This window comes from Eleutherodactylus coqui, chromosome 13 (assembly GCF_035609145.1).
Source record: "Eleutherodactylus coqui strain aEleCoq1 chromosome 13, aEleCoq1.hap1, whole genome shotgun sequence".
Classification (NCBI taxonomy): domain Eukaryota; kingdom Metazoa; phylum Chordata; class Amphibia; order Anura; family Eleutherodactylidae; genus Eleutherodactylus; species Eleutherodactylus coqui.
In genome coordinates this window covers 47,893,278-47,903,396 of record NC_089849.1, presented here as the reverse complement: position 1 = coordinate 47,903,396, position 10,119 = coordinate 47,893,278, and the positions used below count along the sequence as shown (strand labels likewise).

Genomic DNA, 10,119 nt, shown 5'->3' with positions numbered 1-10,119 from the left:
TGCCAATGGCGTCAAGGTCTTGCTCATAAATATTGGTGGTGGCCACATGGCTCAAGGCATGAAATCTACCGGGCATAGTGGGAGGGGTTCATGCTATATGCCAATATGCCATAAAGGCTGGGAAAACACTTGGCTACTGAGCTACTATCTGGTGGATGCTGTAAATTAACTGCACTCTATACTGTGAGCTGCAAAATCAATACCAATAGTCAGTGCGTGTGTGTATTGATTTTGCTATATATATATATAATATTATGCATCTGATGTTCTTCTTTCCCCCACATCTGTATATAACTGTAGGATAACTTGCAGTCCTTGCAGTATCAGGCATACCTAACTTTCTATGACCCATTTCCCACAATCACGGCCCCCCTCCATTCCCCCTGCTGTGATCGGTCTCCCTGGGTTACTACCGCTTTGCATTGTGGGATATTTCTACCACTTTAATAAAAGTCAGAGTCCAGGACAACTGGTTGGAGTGTGACAGCGGAGACAGCCAATCAGGGTCGAAGAATGTGAGAGGCCCCGCCCCACCTGCCATTGGCTTCCCCACTTGCATATTAACTTTTTCCACCCCACTTCTGCCCTAATCAGCAATTCCAGCAACCTGATTGGTTGTTTGGGTTGGCTGGATGTGCACGAGGATAGAGGAGGATAGAGTTACAGAGATGTGCATGTGAAGCACGAAGCACGTGCTGAGCCCTCAGTGGCAGTGATCGGAAGCTCGGTGCTCATGTATATGCAATACATATGGTGTGTTGTGTGAATATGGTGCATATTAGCATGTGGATATGTGTGTATGCAGGTATGTGTGTTAGGCCCCCTGTCCACGGCAGTAAACCGCTCGCGGACAACAATTCACAGCATGCTGCGAATTGCCCCGATTCTCCGCGGTCAGCCTATCTATCAGATGAGGCTGACCGGCGGAGATTCGTCTGCGGCTCCAGCTCCCGGCTCTTGCAGCGGAGCTCCGACGCGGGATACCGCAACGCCCGTGGACAGGGGGCCTAGGCTACTGCATGGTGGTGTACTAGCATGTGCTCATGGGTGTACGTAGTTTGCGTGTATGTATTGTGTGTGCGCGCACTTTAGTGTGTGTACATTAGCGCACACATTAGCATGCGTGTTTGTGCGCACAATGCATATTAGCGTGCGGGGTGCATATTAGGGTGTGTACGCAGGTGGAGTGCATATTAGCGTGTGGTTGTGTGTGTCTGTGGTGCCTGTTTGCGTGTGATTGTGTTTGTGGGGTAATAGACACGTCACACACAACCACTTGCGAACAGCCCCCCCCCAAACACACACACACGCTAATATGCACTCCACGCACGCACACCCCTTATATGCACACCGCGCGCTAATATGCACCATGCGCACAAACGCGCACAAACACGCATGCTAATGTGTGCGCTAATGTACACACGCTAAAGTGCGCGCACACAAACACACATAATATGCATGCTCAAACACGCGCTCATATGTATCGCACGCACATGTGTTACTATGCAGTGCGCGCGGAAACGCTTGTGCTAATATACATCGCGCACACACAAATATATGCCGTATTCACACACCACACATACTGCATACACCTGCACTACACACCTGCACTACACATACACAGCCTACACATGCTTCAACATACTGAATACACACAACCACATGCTAGTACACCACACATACCGCATACACAGAGAACCACACGCTTATATGCTGTGGCTACACCACACACAGCCTACACACGCTAATATGTACCACAAGCACTAACACATACAGGCAAACTATATACACCCATGAGCACATGCTAGCACACCACCACGCAGTAGCCTATCACACATACGTGCATACACACATATCCACATGCTAATATGCACCATATTCACACAACACACCATATGTATTGGCTTTCGATCGCGATTCGGTGACTGCCACTGATGGCCTGCATATATCTATATTTCACAACACTTCTGCTCGATTCACAACCTGATTGGTTGTTTGGGTTGGCTGATTCACAGTGATTGGTTGTTTGGGTTGGCTGATTCACAGTGATTGGTTGTTTGGGTTGGCTGATTCACAGTGATTGGTTGTTTGGATTGAATCGAGAAGAAGTGTTGTGGAACATAAATATATGTGCACAGTTCTGTAACTCCACCCTCGTGCACAGCTAGCCTACCCAAACAACCAATCAGGTTGCTGGAAATGCTGACTAGGGCAGAAGTGGGGTGGAAAAAGTTAATACGCTCCCCGCTTCCCATTGTGACTGACAGATTCCCCGCATCAATGAGCACGCGACTCGGGAGAGCCCGCCCCCGGGGCGTTACCACGGCAACAAGACTGAAGGGAGCGGCGGAGCCGGGAAGAGGTGAGAGAGGCCCGGGGAGGTGGGAAAGGGTTAAATGCGGGTTACTTAATGGTTTTCACTGGAAGTCTGGGACAGCAATGTCGGTGCGGGTGAGAGAGGGGAGGCCCGAGGTCAGGACGGGCCGTATGAACGCGGCGCTATATATAGCGCTGTCTGCATAGAAAGTATGTGTGTGATAACCCGCCTTATATAGCGGCCAGAACGGGAGGCGTCACTGAAGGGTTAAATTATTAACTCATTCATTGCCTCCATACACAGAAGTCTGGGAAAGTCTGACCGTGTTCCCCAATGATGGTGGCCGGAGGACTTTTGCGCACTGATCATTGCTATCCAATAAATTTGCGTAACGGATTGTTCGTGGCTCCGCTCACAGGATCATAACAATAGTAGTGACGGCGACAATATGGCACCTGTCCGTCATCGTAGCGGAAGAGAACGTCATCCATAGTCTACGGACGGCGCAGGACGCTTAGGGGGTCCTGAAAATCCGGTGCCGGAACCCCAAATTAATTGGCTGATCTATAGGATACCAGTCATCAAGAATCACCGGACACCATTTATTTACCGGCAGCTGGAGCTGGGACCCCGAGGCGGGACGGGAGGACGGCGCCCAGAAAGGCGACAAAGTCCCAACGTCACCAAAATCAGAGAGAGATGGAGGAATGATACATAAGGGGTTAACCAACCAAGATGTATCATTGCTGGGGGTCCGAGAGATCACGAGAGCAACGCCCCAAGTGAATGGGATGATGGCGCACGTGTGTGACCGCCGCGCCATTTACGGTCTATGACAATAGCCAGGTGATGCATTTGGGAATGGCGCTGTGGTCTCGCGTTCACCGCGGCTCCTGCACTGGGGGTCTCGGGGACCTCTGCGCTTGGATTTCTGGGGGTCCCGGCGTCATACATTTATGGTTTGCGGTCCGATAGGTCCTTTAGGGTGCGTTCACACCTCGCTGATTCGCTGCGGATTTTGGCGCAGATCTGCAGTAGATTTCACAGAATTCAGTTAAAAGGGTTAAATCTGAAGTAAATCAGCGACGTTGGAACGCACTCGTAGGCCGTATTTACACAGGCAAGCGCGACGTAGGTCCGTGAAAATCTGACGCACTCGTTTTTCTGCAATTTTCATGCAGGTGCGATGCGTTTTAGCGTTAAACGCTGTAATATTAATTTCGCTTTTTTACACATGAAAAAAATGAATCGCCCGTGGTTCCTATAATTAAAATGGTACAAAAAACCGTGTTGCGCTCACATACAAACCGCATGGCAGTTTTTGAACAAGAATTGCGCAAAAATAGGATACACTTCAGTTGTTCTATCAGAGACTCGGACGGCTGGTGTATATTAACCCATTGAGTACAATGGGTTGTTTTCCCATGTAAGTTCTGTTCGTCTCGCATCTCTTGCGTGTGGAAATCGCTCATGTAAACGTAGTCTTAGGCCGGTGTCATACGGAAGTATTTGCGCACAAAAATTTTGCGCATGCAATATGCAGAAAATAAAACCCATTGACTTCAATGGGTTGGTTCACAAGCGCGTGCTTTGCAGATCGCATCGGGGAATGTTTTTCTGCGTGTGCCATCGCACACGATTTGCGAGCTCAGAAAGTACAGTTGCATAAGCAATGCCCGATGCGGCGAAACGGGGTGCGTATGCTCTTGTGACACAGGCCTTACGGGGATTTCTGGGATTAAAGCCCGGCTGCTCACACGCTTGCGAGAGTGCGTGAAAACGAAGAATTATGAAACCCGTGCTTTTGAATGGCTTCATTTACTTCTGCAATATTGTCACTCATGCGATGTTGCGAGATTTCGAAATTGCTGTCTGCCGTATCTTTCTTCATTTTGTGATTTTTGTTTCTTTTTTTCTTTTTTATTGCCCACTAGCTTACCCGTCGCGCGTTGCTGCGAAGACAGACATACATACATTCGTTTTATATATCTAGATAACAACCAATCACAGCGCAGCTTTCATTTTACCTCAGCAGTATAAGAAATAGCAACCAATCATAGCACAGCTTTCATTTTACCTCAGCATTCTCAATATTCAGCAATTGTCTTGCGAAACGTTCGGCGGATGCATCATTTTGTAGTTGAACACGCATCCCGTTACTCGTAATGCCTTTTGCTTTCGTGCTTGAGATGGAAATCAAACGATCTTTGTCTGGGGGGCATAACTGTCGATGATGCTCGCAGGATAGGTGTACTATGCCAGTAATCTTCCCAGGAGTGTCCTTAACAACTTCCCAAAGTTTCATGGTGATCGGATGAATGGTGTAGTAATGCATAAAGGACAGACAGACAGACGTTCATATATATATATAGATGACATCAGGAAGTGAGAGAATTAGATTTCGTATGTAAAATTTGGACGCTAATTCTTTTGCGTATAGAATTGAATAATCGAGTTGGGACCCATTAGCTTTTCCTATTTATGACATAATCAATGCTCGTGCCAAATTTCATGTTTCTACGACATCGGGAAGCGAGAGAATTAGTGGCAATGATGGAAATCGAACGATCTACGTGGGGGGGTCGTAACTTCGACGACGCACGCACGCGCGCCATTTATCGTAGCATAAATGTACTATGCCTATAATCTTCCCAGGAGTGTACTCAACAACTTCCCAAAGTTTCATGGCGATCGGATGAATGGTGTAGTAGCGCATAAAGGACAAACAGACACGCAGACAGACATACATTCAATTTTATATATGTAGATGTTTTCCCATGAAGCCTCCGTTTCATCGCAACGCATGAACTTGCGATACGTTTTTAACATTAGAAACTCCTATTGTCTGTCGCGCGAGAAAATTGCAAGCGGCAGCGATATGTGCTCAGACATCGCATGAGTTCATATACTATTTTGCCGCAATTTTCTCGCGGTGATATCACGATTGCCATTGTGAAGGAGCCCTAATTCAGACTCAAAATTGTAAAACGCCAAACCCCGCAGTGCGCTTCCGTGCCGCACGCCATAAGGTGACAGCGGTGACTATACAGGCATTGTGACCATTGCAGCCCGAAGGTGGTCACCGCTGTCTCATCACTATGGAGTCGGCGCACACAAAGAGGTGATGGGACATGGAGTCAGGTCAGTAAGACCCCATTCACATGGGTGGGTTTTAGTTTGAGTTCTCAGAGTTTGTAACTGAGTAAACTAAGATAGAACTCGGAACCCCAGCCAACGCTGGCAGGACCACCCAACTGTTGTATTTGTATGGGGGAGCCCCGACTTACCTACGCAACAGGTGATGTTGGTGAAAAGAAGGAGCAGGCACTTTGGATTTCAGTCCCTGATCCTTTGGTACCCTTGGAGGTAAGCAGCTGCCCAAGGTGTCTGTCCGCCGCTTTTTCCTCTCTGCCTATTGAAAACACATTCATGTTCGTATGAGCCAAGGATTCGCGTTGGAAGAAGTAGGCGGTTTCCTACGGGCTATTGATGGTTTATGGACACCGTTAGACGGGTCCCGTCCCTGATGATAAGTTAATCACAGAGGGTCCTACTGCTGGGACCCCCTGTTATCTGTTGCAATCAGTGGGATAACGCGGCTCTATTCTCGCCACCACAGGGGAGGTATAGCATTAATATATTATATATATGTATAGCATTATACATTGGGCTGCATGCATGATGTTTGCACAGGAACGGGCCGTCAGAAATGCGTTGTATCCACTTTCCGCTCTGGCTGATGGATCAGGGCTGTGAACCAGGTCTCCTCTAATTAATGCAACCCACCGGTTTAAGGACCAACCTCTGTCCCGGACTGGAGGGGGCGTATTACCTGCAGTTATTCTCTGTTGTCCCTCCAGTCCTCTGGTACCAGGTCTTGTTTTCTGCCATCAAATATGGCTGATGCAGTCTTCAGACTACCTAATCCTAGTCTTAGACTACCAGCGCACTACATGTGCTCTCTGACTGTCCAGAGCTGCTTATGTGATCAGCATTGGCCAATTAGAATGCAGCCGAAAATTAGACCCAAAACCGCTGGCAGAGACGAACAAGTGCAGATTATATACCCTCCTGCCATCCCCTGTTTCTGGATAGAATTTTGTGCGAAAAGCGGAGAGTGGATTTCCCTAAAAGGGCATTCGAAAGGGTTTTTCAAAAGTGGATAAAACCTTTAACCCATAATGGGCAACTTCCCAGATCTCTGGTGACATCGGTCACTTCCGTACTGATACGGTGTTGTATGATATCATGCTGGTGGGAAGAGGCCGGAGAACCAAAACTGCACCCAGGATCGGTAACCGCATTTTCTCCATTGGATTGGGGAGGTTCACACCTTCGCTGTTGAGGTCTGTTAGATCAGTTTGCTTTTCCTGGCCAATCCATAGTTCTCAAGGTCTACAGTTTGAAAGAAATCTTTCTTACCAAGCATCTGTTTGAGAAGGTTGCGATGCTTAGGGGAGTGGCGTGGCCTCTTCTCTGGCCAATGATCCATTCATCACTTGGCCCCATTCTGGCATTTCGGTCCGACTCAAGTGAGGAGGATTGAGCTGCCATACCAGGCACTGCTGATATGAAACGGACAGTGCTGTGTCTTCTTTGCAGTGAAGAGGTTGCAGAGTTCACTCGAGTGCCATGGCCTCTTCAAACAGCTCATCAGTAGGGATTCCTAGTGTCGGAAACCCACCAATCTGATATTGATGACCTATCCCAAGTATAGGTTATTAGTATCTAAGTGCCGGAAAACCCCTTTAAAGGAATTGTTTAGGAATTTAAGTATTAATTACCTATCCTCAGGATGATCATCGAGGGTCCACGTCTCCGGATCCCTGCTAATCAGCTGGCTCGCTGAAAGTACTGACAGCAGATAGCACTGTCCATATTGCAGTGGCCCGTTTCGGTACTGAAGGCACAATCCCAGTGAGTTCAATGAAAACTGTGTCTGTAGTAATAGACTGGGCCTCTGCAATGTTGACAGCGCTATCTACCTCCAACACTGACAGTGGGTCTGGTGATTAGCTGAGGATCCTAAGCAACCTCCGCTATTAATGAAGTCCTGGACACACAGTCTCACACAGCATTACTGTACTTTCTGGTTTCGGCACTATTGTTCCTCGCATGCCCAGGACACATAGTAGGCTCAACGCCATGTAAAGAGAGGAGACGGAGACAGAAACAACCGCACGCGTGTAACCACCGAGTCCGGCTGGAGGACATGATCGCCAGCAGCTGATCCACAAAAAACATTGACCTGCGGAGCGCTAGTAAGCACATGCAGAAATAGAAATAAATGACTAATTGTCAGAATGTATCAAGATCTGCTGATTTGGATCTGTTTGTCAGTAGCAGAACCCTATTAAGTACATTGCGGTGAATGAATTGGCATTAGAAAAGTTCAGCAAATGCGCAATAATTGTAATGATGGACATGTCCGTACAGTTCTTGTAGCAGCTCAGCAAACAGACGGTTAATTGTTGGTTTACTGCTACAGGCACAGCCCCCATCAAATTCAATAGGAGCTGTGCCTGCAGTACCAAAGCGGGCCACTGCAAAATGGACAGTGCTATGTGCCTCCAGCGCTGTCTACACTGACAGTGGGCATAGCGATCAGATGAGCGGCAGATGACCTATTATGATTATGCATTAGTATGTATTGGTAAGACACTAAATACTGCTCATGTGGGCAGCACTGGCCAATCAAGGTGTAGTGTCTTAGACTAATAAGGCATACTAAATACACAGTGGGCATCAGGTAGTCAGAGAAGCGGTGCAGCCATCTTTGTTTCTCCAAAACTAAAAAGTCGCTTTAATGACCTAAAAATTAACATAGTTTCTTGCTTCAAGTATCAACACCACCTTTGTCCATGTGCAATGTCTGCTAATGCAGCTCCGCTCATATGTAGTGAATTGTGCTTAGCTTCAATACCAGACACAGCCTTTATACAAGAGTGGCGCTGTTTCTTGAAGCTGGAGCCATCTTTTATTCTCCCCAAACTCCTTTAATCCATACAAAGGCTTTATGTACAGATCTTGATTAAAGTGTATCTGTCCTTTCCTATGCCATGGAGTAATGGTTACCAGCCTATGGCTTCCAGCTCCTATGTAGTTGCAACCCTCAGTATGCCCTGCTCGCTGCAGCCGGCCAGAGGATGCTGGGGGTTGTAGTATCAAACTGGATGGAAAGCCACAGGTTGCAGACCATTGTCAGAGTCAGTCTATTTGGCCGAAGACTGTAGTGTCTCCCAGATGCTGCAGCTCACATGGGTGGTGTCAGCAGCCATACCATCTGATGACCTGCACTTGTCAGGCTGACGGCCTTCTCTCCTGCCCCCCCGCCCTCCCAAGTCCAGCTGTTGGGTTCTGAATGGGAAGAGGGAAATAAGTTCTGTTAGACACTAATGGACTTACCTTCACAAGAACAAAAGGATCAGACAAGTTTCACGATCCTCATCTCCTCCGATATCAGCTCATGGGGGAGTCTGGATTCTCCCATACACATTAGATTGTTGTCAAGTCTCTCTAAAATTGGCGGATCTGGACACCCCTAGTAGTAGAATTGATTGTGCCTTATTAGCATGTTACTTGTCCCAAATCATGCCACATTAGATGAAGACCCTTGGAGGCGCCAGCCATAGTTTGTGACGGGAACTGTGATTGGATATACGGGTTATGCCGCTGCACACAAATTCAACCATCACTAGGTGCAATGTATCGGCCATCTACAATGGTGTAAGGAGCGCCATCATTGGACAGTTGAGCAAAGGGAGAACGTTTTGTGTAGTGATGGATCCCACTACTCCACCTTAACATCAGATGGATGTACCTGGGTGTGAAGGATCCTGGGGGAAGCCTTTTACCTGAGTGTGTTGTGCTAACAGTTAAGTACGGCGGAGGTTCCGTTCTGGTCTGTGGATGTGTTACGTGGCATGGTCTCAGTCCGTTGGTTGTAGCGGCAAGTACCATGAACACGGAGGTGTACCTTGATATTCTACGCAATCATGTGCTGCCAGCAATGTGGCAATAGTCTGGGAATAGTCAGCAATAATTCCAATAATGCAATGCACCTTGTCACACATCTAATGCCGTTATATGTTGATTTGAGGATATGGATGTTCCACGATTGGGCCGAGTCCTGACCTGAACCCTACTGAACATCTTTGGTACGAACTGGAATGTCCGGTCATGAAATATGAACAGCTTCCATTTTTGAGAGAACTCTTCAGAAATTTGCAGGATGAATTAAGGGAAATACCATCTGAAGGGTATCAAAAGTTAGTAGAAAGTATACCACAGAGGATTATCTGATATCATTAGGTCCAAAGCAGTACTTTTGTTGCTTGCTCAGGTGTCCAATTACTTTTGGTAGGACAGTGTACATATAATGTGTCCGTCTAGCCTTAGTGAACCATTGGGCCTCCATTAGATCTGTCCTATACCAGTGCACCATTGCTGACTCTTCACCCATAATACTGTCTTCTTACTTATTATTTTGTAGCTAAATAGACCCCTACCAACAGCCGTCGGAATGAGGCCTCAGAATGAAAGGTCCTTAAACGGTTAAATGTGCCTTTCCAAAAATGTAGTTGATACAAAAGAGAAGCAGATCCCATTGTGCAGAGAGCAGATTGTTCATCTGTGCCCCCCGTAGAAAACATTTAGCTAATTAGACGGCTCTGCAGGCTGGTACGTGTGAGCAATCAAATGTGACACATAGTGACGAGAACGGGAAGGAACTGGACCGGGACCAAATGTGTCGAGCGGCGCAGTAATAGAGATGGTATCGTAACTGTTCACGCTTATCTGTA

At 47.3% G+C, this 10,119-nt stretch overlaps 1 protein-coding gene across 2 annotated transcripts in view; it reads left to right on the top strand.

Moving 5' to 3' along the window:
- Positions 1 to 2,309: 2,309 nt before the first annotated feature.
- Positions 2,310 to 10,119, top strand: part of ELMO2 (engulfment and cell motility 2) — a 50,714-nt gene continuing 42,904 nt past the window's right edge. For both annotated transcript variants that reach the window (XM_066587987.1, XM_066587986.1), the window contains exon 1: positions 2,310 to 2,362. The gene's annotated coding sequence lies outside the window, so the exon portion shown is untranslated. The remainder of the gene's footprint in view (positions 2,363 to 10,119) is intronic.